The sequence below is a fragment of the Dromiciops gliroides genome, chromosome 1 (assembly GCF_019393635.1).
Source record: "Dromiciops gliroides isolate mDroGli1 chromosome 1, mDroGli1.pri, whole genome shotgun sequence".
Taxonomy (NCBI): Eukaryota; Metazoa; Chordata; class Mammalia; order Microbiotheria; family Microbiotheriidae; genus Dromiciops; species Dromiciops gliroides.
Window position 1 is genome coordinate 197,106,649 of NC_057861.1, and position 16,751 is coordinate 197,123,399.

The window sequence follows — 16,751 nt, forward strand, 5'->3', positions numbered from 1 at the left end:
GTTCTGCTTGTTTAGAGAGCATGTATTCTTTTAACATTGTTGGGGGGGTTCTTCTTTTCTTTCATATTATCCTTCACTTCAGTATATTAGGGCAGTTGGGTGATCCAGTGGATATAGAATGCCACATCTGGAGTCAGGAAGATGTAAGTTCAAAACTGGCTTCAGATATTTACTAACTATGTGACTCTGGCCAAGTCACAACTTCTGTATGCCTTACTTTCCTGATCTGTAAAATAGAGGAGAAAAATAGCACCTAGTTCCCAGGGATGTTGTGAGGCTCAATTAAGATAATAATTGTAAAGTGTTTAGCATAGTGCCTGCCATATATTAAGCATTATATAAATATTGATATGATTAATATGATTAATATTATCAATTTGTTGTTCTCCCTTTTATTTCTTTAGAGAGATCTACCACCAAAGATTCAAACTGGGGACTTGCTATTATTTTTATAAATTTGGCCCAGTTCCCTATATATTTGAGAAATGAAACTTTCATCAGTGAAATTTGCTATAAAGATTTCCCCTAGTTTCTTGTGATATTTATTTAGATATTTGCAATTATTTATATGTCTCAGTAGCCATTTTCTTTTCTTTTTATATGTTATCTCTATTGACTTATCTTTTTGTGCCATAGGTTTTTATCTTAGTTCTTTCCTGTGAGATCCTTGGTAGTTTTAGACTTTTTCTTCTTTCTGACTCCTTTCCCTTTGATGACAGATCCCTAGAAACTAGACCTTAAAGTTGTCTTAGCCTTTTCCCACATTGTGTAGTCCCTGCCCCAAGAGGTTTCTAGTTCAACAGAACTAGTCCCAGCTGGATACCAGTCCCCTTTACTTTAGAGCTGCTGTACCTACACATTCAAGCTATTACTTTGATTTTCCCCTGGTCTTTAATTCTCTAGATGAGCACTGCAGCCTCAAATAGAGTGAGTTGCAGCCCCAAACAGTCCATTCTTCTGATTTTACTTTCCCTTATCTATAAGTGGGGGTGGGCAGAGTTGGGGGTCTGCTGGTAGTTACGGAATGGTGTTATAAGAGTAATGGCATGATAGTCTGACAGAGACTGATGCAGTAGCAAACAAATTGCTAAATGGATCTTGGAGCTCAGGCCAGTGGGTCAGGCTATGGAGCCTGTTAGATTGTGGGAGCTTTTAGAAGATGTGTGCAGAGTAAGTGAGTTAGGGATTAGCATTCTCTGCTATTAATTCATAAGGCTGTTATCTTATTAGGCTTCTTGGTATTTGAGCCTACTGAGATAGATATAATTGCGTTTTCCTCCCCCCCACCACCTTTTGGGGGAATTTTTGAGAGTTATTGAGAACTGATGGAAAAAATGTCTATTAGTACATGTTGGCCTTGTGATTTGGAAGCCAATTTGATCTATTTCTTATTTTCCTTGTAGGTGCAAGAAGGTCATGAGAATGCATAGAATGAGAGGATAAGCCCTGCAGTCAGTTTCCAGTTTAAGAACACGTACGTGATCAAGAGGAAGAAAATGTTCTAGATTTCTTAGCGGTGAGGAGTGAGGAAACATTGTATAAATCAGGTCAGTACTTGAGTGGCCCACTCTTTCATTTGCCTGTGTTTCCTATTTTCTTCACACTTCCACTCAACCTAGAAGTTCCCAAACTGGCTCACAGTTGAGTTAAAAAGACACAGCTGCTGGCTTGTCGGTTAAAATAATCTAAAACATATGATACTGACATGGACAAGATGTGCAGAAAATTCAACATTAAACAAAAACATAAATTAAAGAAAACAATGCCACCCTATATAAGACAAATGCATGAAACATGATCACTAGCAAAATATATAAGTTGGATGAGGGAAATTCACATATACTTTATCCGTTTGTTAGGAAAGGTATCAATTGGTTAAGGTGATTTTTAGAAACAAAGTGAAAAAGAGAGGCAATATGGGATAGTGGATAGCCATCTGCCTTCAAAGCCAGGAAAAGGTTAAAATTCCACCTGTGATACATATTGTCTCTATCACCCTGGCATGTCACTTCATGTTCTGGTGCTTTAGGAAACTCGTTAAGACTAAACATACAGAGAACATGCCAACCTAAATTGGCAGAAGGAGTTTCTTCCCCTGGGAGTTATATATAATATTGAAATCTCAGGTCCAGTCCCTGTCCCTGCTTAAAAGGCTTGTAAAGGTATGGGAGGAGCATCCTCCCTCATCAGAAAGAAGTTTCTAGCAATATGCTTGGAAAGTATAGGACAGAATTGGATGATGAGTAATCTGTTTGGAATGGGCAGTGAAGACAAACTGTGTATAGTCAGAGACAAAAGAAATGATCCAGATGCTCTGGGAAGCCAGGGGTGAAAGTCTTGGCCCTAATCTGTAAAGCAATGGAAAGCAGATCTCTAAGGTGAGGGGGTGCCATTGTCAAAGTGATGGATAATGATGACTTTGGCAGTAGTTATTGGTTAATTTAGGAGGTGGTGGTGCTAGAGGCAGGGAACACTGGTAAATCTAAGGTTCTCTCTAAACCACAGGGTCCTAGATCTGAGAGGGTCTTCAGAACTCATTAGTCTACTCCACCACTTTACAGATGAGGAAACAGCCAATTTCACTAAGTGAAGTGATTTGTCCAAAGTTGCAATAGTTCAGAATATGCAGGTTCTTGCCTAAACTGGTGATTATAAGAACAGAAAGAATGGGAAAAGAGAGAAAAAAGAAGAAAAGGAAATAAAACTAAAAAGAAAAAGAAAGAATGGGAAAGTTTGAAACATGTAAATGGAAAATTAGGATTATATTCAGCAGTAGTCTAGACATACAAATTAAAGGAAAGTGAAAAGTTTAACATCTGTGTTTGCTTGAGCTGCCCACTGTGATAGGAAGATAGACTTAGGAGAGTGCTGTGGAGGGAAGCTCTTTCTTCTTCATGTATAATATGAATTAACAATGGCACATTACATACTTAATAGGCCCTGGAAGAGAAATTTTGTTGTCATTTCAGCACACTCTTGACCAGTTTGTGCAGCAGTTTGATGACCTTTTGATGTGGCATTGTAACCATCTAATAAAAGCCTCTTCTGATGGATTATCATCAGGGTGTAGAAGGAACAATGGGTTCTTGAATGCTATTCCAGTCAAATATAAGCACTGGTAGGTTTTACCAAGCCATTCAGCTTTGAGTATGGAACCTGTGAAGGAAATGTATGTCTGTCACTGAGCAACAGCCTAGCCAAGTTCAAAGAAGTAAGAAGTAGGACATAAAATGATAAGTTGTTAGGGCTACAATTTCATAGTGATTCATGAAGACAATCTACTGGGCCACAGATGGACTTTTTCACTAGAGGCAGGACCAATCCTGACAAAATTTGAAGTAATAACATATGGAAAATACAGCATAAACATGTTATTTGTCTGAAGGAAAGCTACTAGGGACAGAAAGGATCTGGTTTAGGACAGTTATATGATTCATTTCCAAGCCATTATTGAGCAAGTGGCTGACAACCTGCTTCAGTGACATTGGTGGCTTTTGGTGTAGGGAAGAATGTTTGATCTGGAATCAGAAGACTGGATTTGAATACTGGCCTTTCCACTTAGTTATGCGCCCTCAAATTTAACTTATATGGTATTTTGTTTCCTTGTCTGAATAAAACTCAGGGTTGCTAAGATCCAGAATCTTGGAGACTCACAGAAATCATAGAGATGCCTTTGAGGGAATAATGAAGATTGTTAACTGACCTTCTGAGGTGGAAGAATTCTGGGTTTGGGGTATTTTACAGTTATTCTGAGGGAAATTTCAGGAGAACTCTGTTTTGGGGTTTTAGAACCTTGAGAAAAGGACTTTCTCCCAGGTATTGGTTTTTCTCCATAAGCAATATATGTCAACTGGAGAGAGGAGAGGGAAAGGGAGAGGAGACAAGTTCATTGGGCAGAGACCAGGATGACAGTCAGCAATTGTCATAGTAAGAGCAAATTTCAGTCAGCAGTTCATTTCTTCCACAATGTGAGGTGACCTTTAGCTGTGAGTCTTCTATACCTTAATAATATATAGATATATTCTGTATCTATATGTTATTTAAATGTTGATATCTTTATTTTAACTTTGATAAAACCAACTAATTACATGACCATTAATAATGATTTAGTCTACATCTAGAAGTGCTGGGTTTGCAATTAAGAGAAGGAAAGCTAATTCACAGGAAAAAGATTTTGCTGATTTTATTTCTGGGTGTGGTCTGAATTGATTAGAAGGTTTTATAGCTTTGGTAAGTTTTGATATTATTTCAAGGCATTACTCATTACAAGAGACTGCCTTTGAACTTGGTAAAATAGGTAATTTATAAGATGAACCAGTAGCAAAGAGGGTAAGTAAGGGGTAGGGTTTTGGTAAAGGCACTGTTTACAGGCTCTCATCACATACCCATTCCTCATAGAATTTCTTTCCATAAATCAGATGAGGATTTTGGATTGTGTGATCTCTAAAGTTGTTTCCAACCCTAAGTCTAGGATCCTTCCAATGTTCCTGGTTGACTGTAGGTATTCAGAAGTGAGGAATCATTGGCTTGAAAAAAGGAAACCCATTTTGGGGAAATTGGTTGTGCTATAATTGGATCTAAGTCACTTTGAGACAATTTTTAGGTATCCATACATTTGAATAAATGAAATAGCTTAAAATATATTTTTTAAAATTCTGTCTCACTCCTGATCAACTAAAACTTAACTCTTATTTGTTTTATTTTCTCAGACTCACTAATTTGCTCTTTTCTATTTTTTTTAAGTCTACTATCCTATAATCTTATCTTTCATCTTTAGTTCCTATAGATCATTTCTATTTCTACCTTCCTTTTAGGGTTCTTAAGAATTCTATCACTGTGAATGTAGGAACTGAAATGGTTCCTGTGGTTGTATACTACAGCAAGAAGTTCTGAATGCCGCATGGATGTGCCTGATGCTTTGTAGGGAACACATTCATTGCTTGGACCCCATATTTGGTCACTGGTATAGTAAAGACTAAGGATGGGTCCTGCACTTAGGATGGTAGACTAGGGTAAAGAAAAGCCATGGAATAGCCACACCTTAAGCTATGTAGCAGACATGGAACAGAGGCAGAAGCAGGTAGCTGTGTGGCTCTGACTCTGGAGCAGGACTTCAGATTTAGCCCCTAGTCTTATCTGAAGCTTGTAGCTGAATAACCAGGGCAGAGAATTCAGACTAAAGGGGATCCTGAAGTTGTCACTTTGAACTTGCTGATGATGGCTAGGGCAAGAAGTAGTCTATTGGAGCCCCAACCAGGGCAAAGCCCAAAATACCCAGACTCAATGCAAAGTGTAGACCATGAGGACATCAATCAGACTTTGTCCTATATCAGACAGTTTTGGATACCCTGAAAACTTGAAGCTGGCCTAAGCTGGCCTTGAGATTCTTTATGAACACAGCACTCAATATTTTCAGAAAGTACCAAGATCCAAGAGAAGGAACATCCACTGTCCAGATCTTCCATCCAGAAAAGCAAAAAGCATCACCCCAAAACAGAGGCCCAGTTCAAGGAGTAAGATTCAGTGAACAAGTAAACAACAACAACAACAAAGGAATTCTATCATTAACAAAAGGAATTAGGGTGATATGGAGACAAAATACACAAAATCAGAGAATGATTACAAAACATTTACAAAGTTTCAAAGAAAAATAAAGCTTAGCTACAATTTTAACTAGAATTCTTGGAAGAAACAAGAGCAAGAATTAAGAAATGATTTTATAAATTAAATGAGAGTACTAGAGAAAAAAATTAGAAAATAAATGAGAAAGGACCTGTGATGAAAAATACTATATCCACCTCCAGAAAGAGAACTGAAGAACTCTGAATACAGATTGAAACATACTTTTTAAAAAATTTATTTTTCTTGTTTAATTTTTTGCCTGTTTTCTTTTGTGACATTGTTAATATGGAAATATGTTTTACATGACTTCCCATGTATAACTGATACCAAATTCCTTGCCTTCTCAAGGAATAAAGTGGGGCAGGAGGGAAAGAGGGAGAGAAGTTGGAACTCAACATTTAAAAAAAACCAGTTGTTAAAATTTTATCATGTAATTGGGGAATATTTAATGAAATAAATAAAAATATATTTTAAAAAAGAAAAGAAATTAGAGTTTTGGAGGAAAATCTTGGAAGGAGAATTAATAGCTTAGCAAAAGAGGTTAAAAAAAACCACAAACATTATCCAAAAAACAGATTTCTTGAAATTTAGAATAGGTTGAACAGAAGTTAATAATTATGTAAAGCAAAAAATGTTTTAAAAAGTCAAAAAACCAATAAAAGAAGAAAATATAAAATCACAATAGAAGATACAGAAAACATAGAAGATAATAGAAATGTTTTAATAGACTTGGAAAAGATATTAAAGAGAAATAATTTTTAATTTCAATTTCATCTTATTTTTAGCTTTGAATTCTCTATTTCCCAACTCCATCTCTCCCTACTTTGAAAAAAACAAAACCTGCCACAAACATGTATATTCAAAGAAAACGAATTTTCATCTTAGCCACATCCAAAAGAAACATATTCCTCAATTTGCATTCTGAGTCCATCACCTCCCTTTCTGGAGATGAGTACTATCATATTTTATCATGAATCCTCTGGAACTGTGGTTGTTCATATTATTAATCAGAGTTCCTAAGACTTTAGTTATTTGTCTATTTTTTGTTGTCTAAATTGTTCAAGGAGAAATAATATTTCATTACTTGAAAGCCATGGTTGAAAGAAGAGCCTGGATATCATATTTCAAGAAATCATAAAGGAAAATATTCAGCTCTATTAAAACCAAAGGGCAAAATGAAAATATAAAGATTCTACTGGTCAACTCCTAACACAAATTCCAAATTAAAGACTCCCAGGAATATCATAATCAAAATCCACAACTTCTAGGTCAAAGAAAAAAAATAATACAAACAGCTAGAGATAAAGAACTCTTAAGCATGTCATCACTTCCTCCCATTGCCTTCCAATTGACAATTTTTTAAATGAAAAAAAAACCTCTTATAACAAATATTTATAGTCCATCAAAATAAATGTCTACATTGACCATGTCCAAAAATGCACGTTTCCATCTGAATTTTAAGTCCATAATCTCTCTGGCAGGAGGTAAGTTTCTTCAGTCATCTGGGTTTGTAATTTATCGTTTATCATTATCATTTGTAATTTATCAGAACTGATCAGAGTTCTAAAGTCTTTCAAAGCTGTTTTTCTTCATAACATAGTTGCAACTGTAGAAATTGTTCTCCACGTTACTTGCTTTCTTCATTCTGCATCAGTTTCCTTATAAACTAGTTCATCATCATATACCAAAATAATATTCTATTATATTCATGTACTATAATTTATTTAGCCAGTCCTCAATAGGTGGGCATTACCTTCATTTCCAGTTCCTTGCCACCACAAAAAGAAATGCTATAAATATTTTTGAGCTCTTAAGTCCTTTTCATCTCTCTATGATCTCTTTGGGGTATAGATCTAGTAGTGGTATAGCTGGGTCAGAAGAATATGTACAGTTAAGTCAATTCCTGGCCATAGTTCCAAATTGCTTTCTAGAACAACTGGACTAATTCACAACTTCACCAATAGTGCATCGCTGGGACTTTTCCCAAAACCCTTCCAACATTTGTCATTTTCCTCTATTGTCATCTTTGCAGCCAAGTGAACATGAGGTGGAACCTCAAATTTTCTTTAATTTGCATTTCTCTAATTATTAGTGTTTTGGACCATTTTTCAAATGATTGTTGATAGCTTTGATTTCTTCCTTTGAACAGTTAGGCTTATCATTTCTATAGTTTTTGTTTTCTAGTCTGTCAATTCTTCCCTAATTTTCAAGATTTTTCTTTTGCATTTTTCAGTTTTTAAACTTGTTGGTTTTCTAGGTTTCTTTTTTTAACTGCACACCCAGTTCATTAATCTTCCCTTTCTCTATTTTCTTATTCTTAAGTACATATAAACATAATAATATTATTGTTTCATTGTGTATGGAATCTTTAAATATGACATAAATTATATGAGTAATTTTAATTCATCAAGAGTAGTAGACAATGGCTTACAAATCACTGCATCTTTCATCTTCTAGCATGGTACATTTTCACACAGCAGGCATTTAATAAGTATCTGGTAAGTGAATAAGTTCAGGTGACCCACATAGGGTCATGCAACTCATACAAATGGGAAACATGGGAACGGAACCCAACCCTACTGTGGCCTTCATTTGCAAACCACGTCTTAGACCAGGGTCTAAGTTACTGATCCTAAAAGACACCAAAATGAGGCTCTCACACATTCTATCTCAGTAGAACTACTGGTGCTGGCCTCATGATCACCAGTGTTAATGGTGCTGATTTTTATTCTTTGCCTTTAATTAACCATTATAAGTGTAATTATATATAGATATCTCCAAACTGGTGATCAGCATTTCCCTGTGCCATCAACACTTGCTTTCTCTCTTTGCTAGGCCCCATATTAACACTACATTAGTAGTAACAGTGAAGCAGGAGTGGTTATGGCTGAGGTAAAGGTAATGATGATCATAATAATATTAATAATAGCTAACCTTTATATAGCATTTACTATGTGACAGGTGCCGTACTAAACCTTTTATGATTATTTTCTCATCCTCTCAGCAATTCTGAGAGGTAGATGCTATTATCCAAATTTCACAGTTGAATAAACTGAGGTAAACAGTTAAATGATTTCAGGTGTACACAAAAGTTACTTCAAAAGCAGCTGCTGCTAACCAAGGTCATCCATAACAGATAAGGCAGAGTAGAAGGGGACCCAAAAGGTCAAAACCCAGAGAGTGGACAAGTAGATGACAAATTGCTAAGTAGGTTTAACTGAAATAAGATCCTGAGAGAAAAAGGCTGCCTGAGTGGGTCAGATGCAAAGAGAAAACTTGAACAGAGAAAACGAAATCAAAATAACAGACAAGGTAGAAAATAGTATATAATGCAGAGGAGGCAAAGTCCTAAATGCAAAAGTGTTCTATCTACTACATTTGATTAGACATGCTAGGAAGGTGGCCATATTCAACCCATAATTGTAAAGAGGTCCCTGGGTAATTCTAGGGTCCCTGACAGGATTATGGCATTCTTTCTAACCATTCCTTCACCCAGATGATAGAGTATTGTACAATGCTGAAGAAGTACACTTAAAGCTGCTGTCTTGAAATGAAAAGTACTCAGAGAGAAAATGCCTCTTAAACATATTTCTGGTAATAGGTACATAATTCCTGGTACCTGATAGGAAGGAATCATTATAACAAAAACAACTCATTTTTATAACACTAACTTTTATAATGTAGTTTTCTCAAAATTACTTTTTGAGTTAAAGAACTAATGGAACAACTACAATTTGGGTACATGGGGCAAACACCATAAAAATCAGCTGGGGAGGAGAAAGGGACCAGGGGGATAGATTTCAGACTGTTGTAACTAGGGATATCACTCCTAGGAAAGGGGATGGGGCAGGGTTAGAGTCAGGGAGAAGGAAGAAGTCAGGGTAGTGAAGTGGATGGTAGTGCTAAATTATATAACTATATAGTAGTTCCTTATCTTAATCACTTATTCTTGCTAACTAGGTTCTGAGTTCATTGTTTTTATTTGCTGAAGGAGTATATTGTCATCACACATTGCATTTTGACACCCCAGGGCAAAGCCCTAGGTACCCTGCCCTAATCTGGAGGAATAAAATTTTTATTCCCATTTTTTCAGACAATTAAATAGTCTGAAACAGATAAAATGATTTGCTCATGGACACACAGCTAGTAAATATCTGATCTGGGTCTTCTGACTGTAGGTCTTGCTTTCTTTCCACTAAGATTCAGAGAAAAGATTTATAATTTCACTTTGCTTCTTCCATAAATCAATGTGCATATATAATCTGGGCAGCTAGGTAGTGCAGGGGATAGAGTGTTGGACCTGCAGTCAGGAAGACTCCTCTTCCTGAGTATAAATCTGGTTTCAGACACTTACTAGCTGTGTGACCCTGGGCAAGTCACTTAATCCTGTTTGTCTCAGTTTCCTCATCTGTAAAATGAACTGGAGAAGGAAATGGCAAACCACTCCAGTGTCTTTTCCAAGAAAACCTCAATTAGGGTCATGAAGAATTGGACACAACTGAAAGAACTAAACAACATATATTCTGTTCTCTTTTATGTTTTCCAGTAAGTTTCATATAAAGCAGGAGAGAGAAACAAAGGAACTTTTTTGAGTTTCTGGAATAATAGAAGGTTCAGCAGAAGAAAAAGTATATAATATCACAATTATTGTTCATCTATTGCAACATGATTTTTCTTGCTTGGTTCCATTTATAATTTGATCAGATAAGTACTTGTTAAGTGCTTACTATGCATAAGTCATCATGATTACTTTGAATATAAATTTATGGAATTCTCTGTTCTTCAATATCTGCTTTGTAATCATTTTCCTAAATTAGTAATGTTAAAATGAATAAACAAAGGCAGTGACTAGTGGTTAAATGGCCAAAGAAGAAGGAAGATAAAAAGAAAGGCACTTTATAAATGACATTCTTATTATAATAAATAGTAATGGAAATAGCTGCAAGATGAATTTATTTTGGATGCCAGTAAATGATATTGTGCTTTCTGTTTTCAAAATGTTTTGACATTATTTGGATTGGTCTTAAATGTATTTACAGATTCATTTGAGTAACTAAAGATAAGGGTTTTGGGGGGAGACAGAAACTTGATAGAATTGAAAGTTAAGATCTTTACTAAAATCTTCACTTTTTCAGAAAGACAGTAAAAGCTGAGCTTATATACCCTTTTCCATGCTCAGTCTAAAAGAATACATTGTTTTATAACTTTAATGTTACATATATTAATAATGCACATGTACTTATATTAAAGAAAAAAGAGCCAGACAAAGAAAACTCTCTGTGCTTTGTTTGTATGACAGCTCATGAATTGGTGGAACCCTTTATGTATGAACAAGGTAATACCATGAACTAAATTCTCTATAAAGTACACCAGAAGGCATAGCTAAACGTTTAAAAAAGAGAAATTTTAAATCAAAATCCAATTCAACATTTGTCAAATGCATACTCCATGAATGTTGACTTAATACAGGGGGGGAAGGAATGCTAACAACTTGAGCTATTGACAAGTAGAATGGACTGCCTTGGGATGTAATAGATTCCCTCTCACTGGAGTTTTTAAAAGTAAAACTAGATGATTGTGTCTTGGAATTGTTGTAGAGGGAGTGCTTCCTTAAGTATGGGTTGGATTAGAGGTGTGCAACTCTGAGATTCTATACAGTTGGAAGAACTGAGGAAAAGCTGGGGAAAACATATCACAAACCTAGCATGGTACAGGAATCATGAGGAACTTCAATTATACAGAAGTTTTCAGTATAAATCAATAACAATATCTGTTATTTTTGTCTTTTTTAAGGATAGTTTCATCTTTCCAGAGGTGGAGAGAACAAGGAAGAAAATAATTACGTGGGGGGGGGGGAAATAGAAATTTACATGATGACTGTATTATATATTTTTAAATGAATAGCAAATTGTACATAATAGATTTGTACCTTTTTTTCCCCTGTGGGGCAATGAGGGTTAAGTGACTTGCCCAGAGTCACACAGCTAGTAAATGTCAAGTGTTTGAGGCCTTATTTGAACTCAGGTCCTACTGAATCCAGGGCAGGACTTTATCCACTGTGCCACCTAACTGCCCCAGATTTGTACTTTCAAGTGCAATTATCTTTTTTTTAATTATCCTGTTATGGAAATGCTTATTTTATTCCATAAATTAAAAATAAAATAAAATAAAATAATTTTTTAAAGGAAATAACCATATTGAACCTGACTCTGAAAAATGAGAAAGACACCAAAGTAAATAATAGGAATATTGTGGAGAAATGAACACTCTATGTTAGAATTCTTAATAAATGAAGAAAAAACGGTAGGGAGAATCCAACATATACTCTGTTTTCAGACAGCAGATTTGAAAAGATTCAAGCAAAGGTTAGATAAGATCTCATGGCCTAATAATCTACAGGAGAAGTCTGGTACCTAGTGAATACTTAATAAACTTTTTTTGGCCTAATAATCTACAGGAGAAGTCTGGCACATAGTAAATATTTAATAAACCTCGCTCTCTTCCTTTCTTATTTCTGTTCTTTTTTTTATAATAAACATTTTTTTTTAAATTTTGAGTTCCAAATTCTATCCCTCCTTCCCTCACTCCCCTCCCCTCTCCCTGAGGTGGTAAGCAATCATATAGAGGTTATACTTGTGCAATTATATAAAACATTTTCATATTAGTCACTTTGTTTAATAAAACTTGACTAAAAGAATGAAATGAAAGTGAAAATAGCATGCTTCAGTCTGTGTTCAATAAATATCAGTTCTTTCTTTGGAGGTGGATAGTATGCTTCATCATTAGTCCTTTGGAATTGTCTTTGATCATATTGCTGAGAATTCTTTCTCCCTCCCTCCCTCCTTCCTTCCTTCCTTCCTTCTTTCCTTCCCTCCTTCCTATTATCTAATCCAAGAGGGATGGGTAGCTCTTAAGGATGAAATCTAAAGATCTAAACAGAAATCGATCCAATGAGGAAGACCTAGGGAAACTATCTAAGGCATACATTCTTAACCTGGGGCCCATCAACTACTTAAAAATTTATTTTTGATACCTACATTTAGATAAAATTATTTTCTTTTGTAGCTCTTAAAAATTATTTTGGCAAATTTTCACAAAGTCCTACTATGATGCCTCATAATGGCATGAAAGAAACCTTAGGTTCTCTTCAGGTTACACCAGTGAAGCACAAGCTCTAGCAGGTTCTACCATGTTGGAAAGGCTTAAATTTCTGCCCAGCAATAGACTGTGTCTGCTTTTGATATATCAGCCAAAGTATGGAGAGCTTTTTCTCCAGGAGACTATCTACTTGGTTGTAAATTCTTTGCCTGTGGCAACCAATGTAATGACAAAAACTCTTTAAAAAAAGCTAGAAATGGTCATTAGTCCTGTGCAATCCTCTTTCATATCTCTATTCACAGCCAGTGAATAATAATAAATATCATCATTATTATTACTAATTATTAAGTATCATCTATGTGCCTGGAACTGAGCTATGTCCTAGGGACACAAAGAAAGACAATAGGTAGTCCCAGTCCTCACAGAACTCCTGGTTTAAAGTGGCACAGGAGCAGAATTGAGGACAGACTGCTCAGAATCACAACTTAGCTGTTGCTATGCTAAATGTATGATCCTTGTCCAGTAACTGAATAAAATATGACTGGAGAAACTGAACTGTATCAATCTTAACGTTCTTCCTGCTATGAATGAAACCAGAAGATGTCAGAGTTCATGAGACATTTGGTGACTTTGTATTTTGATGCTCATGATAAACATTTGCAGAAAGATGACCACATAAATTGTGACAGTATAAATTATTTTTTTCACAGTGTAAATTATATGCTAGTATATGATACAGAAATTGAAGTTTTGCAGAAATTCTATGAATATATATACCCTCCAAATTAAATCAATAGGCACTAATATTTGGTGACTTCAGTGTAAAGGTGAGGGGAAGGAAGGATGGTTAAAAAAAGTTGGAAAACATGGTTCCTAAATAAGAAAGAGAAAAACAAACAGAAAAAACCTTTCCATTTTTTCAAACTCTTTTTTTCCATCAATTATAATAGAGCCACTGATATTTGGCCTCTAATGTTATATTGTTCTTTGCATTAAGTGGAAATAGAAATAAAGAAAGTAAAGATAGGGAAAAAATCTGGGCTAGACTAAGGATAAATAGAAGAAATAAGTGCTTGAGGCAATAAATATAGTTCTGGGACCCAATTTTTCAGGGATCAATTATCAAGATTTGGGAAAAACACATATATCATTTCTTCCATTAAAAAATTACTAAGAAGACTAATAACTATCAAGTAATATGCCTACCTTCCCATCTATTCAACATTTTAATGAGAAATTGCTCCAAATACATAGAGGGCATCTTTAAAGAAGGCATGAGACAGGAAAAGGCAGACTTTAGCAAATGATATTCTGTAGCAAATACATCTTTATAGTGACACAGGTGTCTAAAAGGTATGGAAAATGCAATATCCTATTATACTTATTGTTCTTTGACTATTTTTTAAAAAGCATTTGACTCAATGGTGCAAAACTGAATGCATATTTAATAATCATATAAGGTTCTTTGAAAGATAATACAAGGAAAAAAAATCCCCAGAGTCTGTGGAGAAAGAAGGTGCTTGGTCTTGGAAGGACAGAGAAGCTGATGGCAAAAAGACCTTTCCAAGAATGATATTTTTCCAAATCCAGAGCCTGAAGATTTTCTTGCAAACCCAACAAATTGTATATGGGATTACACAGTACTGATATTTTTACATGATAGGGAATGTTGAAGTCATGTACTTAACAGATAATGGAAAGCTTCTTACCATTATGCAACTTGTTTATTTATACGAAGTCTTTTCTTTGCAACTGCTGGGTGAATGATTTTGAGTTTGCTGATATTCTTTATCTAAAGGAAAACATACATGTCAGTTTTTAAGTGCCATTATCAACTTCATTCACTTCAGAGAATCACACTGAGAAATATACATGAAACATTTATGGCAATACAAATCCTCTAGGGACAAAATGCAGAAGCTACATGTAGCAAAACAGGAAGCATTGATGAAACTGGAGAAACTTGACTCTGTCCCAGCTGAAGAGCAGGCAGAGTTGCAGAGTTCAAGGAACTCTTAGCTGACATTCAGGAGCTGCAGCAAACACTGAACGGGTTTAATAATAATTAAAAAACCAAAACCTGTAACAATAAAGAAAGAATTTCCGAGAAGTCAGACCTTGCTGAGATCATTAACATTTGAATGAATTTAAATTGTCACTAGTTACTTTGAAAGAAGAACAGGAGAGTATGAAAACAAAAACTGTGGACTCTACAGAGAAGTAAAAGAACATGAAAAAGACAATGCAGAAACCCAAAACTTCAGAGCTGGAAGTAACTGAAAAATATGATGCCTATTGACGTGCAATTGAGCATATGTCTTCATTCCAAACGGTGCTACAATTATATCAAAAGAAAATGGAAGGACTTTCAGAGAGTGAGGACAAAGTAATGAGTATCTTGAAAGCAAACCAATACTTGAAGGACCAGATTGAAAGTACTCAGACAAAATTAAAATAAATTAAGGTAGAGGAAACCTCACTGAAAAGACTAGTCATTGTTGAGAAAGAGAAGCTTGCTACAACCTAACTGAAGATTAATAAATAAGAAGCATGAGGATGTCAGGCAATATAAATGCTTAGTACTTGAGGAATGTAATAAACTTCAAGAGAAGAGAGGAGCTGTAAGTGAACAGGTGACAACAATTAATCACAATAGCCAAAGAAGCAGCATTGAAATATAACAGCTCAAAGATGTCATTGAAACTGAGAAACTAAAATTCCAGGAAATCTTCCTCACATTGAAAAGTGCCATAAAGAAATGCCATGAAGCCATGGAAAAGGCAGCAGAGAAGGGCAAAGTTAGAATGGGTGAAAAAGTTGCTGAGCCCTGTACCAAACCTGAAGCTTTACTATAAAGCGGCAGTCATCAAAACTATTTGGTACTAGCTAAGAAAAAAAAAGTGGAGGATCAATGGAATAGGTTAGGCACATGAGACACAAAAGTAAATGACTTTAGTAATGTACTGTTTGATAAACCCAAAGACTCCAGCTTCTGGCATAGGAACTCAGTATTTGACAAAAACTGCTGGGAAACTGGAAGATTAGTATGGCAGAAACTAGTCATAGACCAACATCTTACACCTTATACTAAAATAAGGTCAAAATGGGTACATGATTTAGACTAAAAGGTGATACCATAGGTAAATTAGGAGAGGAAGGAATAGTCTACCTCTCAGATCTTTGGAAAGGAGAACAGTTTATGACCAAACAAGAGATAGAAAATAGTATGAAATGCAAAATGGATGATTTTGATTACATTAAATTTAAAAAGTTTTGTACAAACAGAAGAAATGCATCCAAAATTAGAAGGGAGACAGAAAGCTGGGAAACAATTTTTATAGTCAGTACTTCTAATAAAGCCCTCATTTCTAAAATATATCGAGAACTAAATCAAATTTATAAGAATCCAAGTCATTTCCCAATTGAGGATATGAACAGGCAATTTTCTGATGAAGAAATCAAAGCTATCTATTGCCATATGGAAAAATGCTCTGAATCACAAATGATTAGAGAAATGCAAATTAAAAGAACTCTGAGGTACCACCCGACACCTATCAGATTGGCTAATATGACAAAAAAGGAAAATAATATACGTTAGAGAAGTTGTGGAAAAATTGCAACGCTAATGCATTGTTGGTGGAGCTGTGAACTGGTCCAACTATTCTGGAGAGCAGTTTGGAACTATGCCCAAAGGGCTATAAAGGAATGTATACCCTTTGATCCAGTAATACCACTATTAGGTCTTTTCCCCAAAGAGATCATAAAAAGGGAAAAGGACCCATGTGTACAAAAATATTCATAGCTGCTGTTTTTGTGTTGGCAAGGAATTGGAAATTGAGGGGGTGCCCATCAGTTGGGGAATGGCTGAACAAGTTGTGGTATATGAATGTAATGGAATACTATTGTGTTGTAAGAAACGATGAGCAGGCAGATTTCAGAGAAACCTGGAAGGACTTGCATGAACTGATGATGACTGAGATGAGCATAACCATGAGAACATTGTCCACAGTATCAACAACATTATGTGATGA

The 16,751-nt window shown here is 35.4% G+C and overlaps 1 pseudogene; it reads left to right on the forward strand.

Annotated features, from left to right (window-relative positions):
• Positions 1–7,048: 7,048 nt before the first annotated feature.
• The window catches only part of LOC122746973, an 84,081-nt pseudogene continuing 74,378 nt past the window's right edge, over positions 7,049–16,751 (forward strand).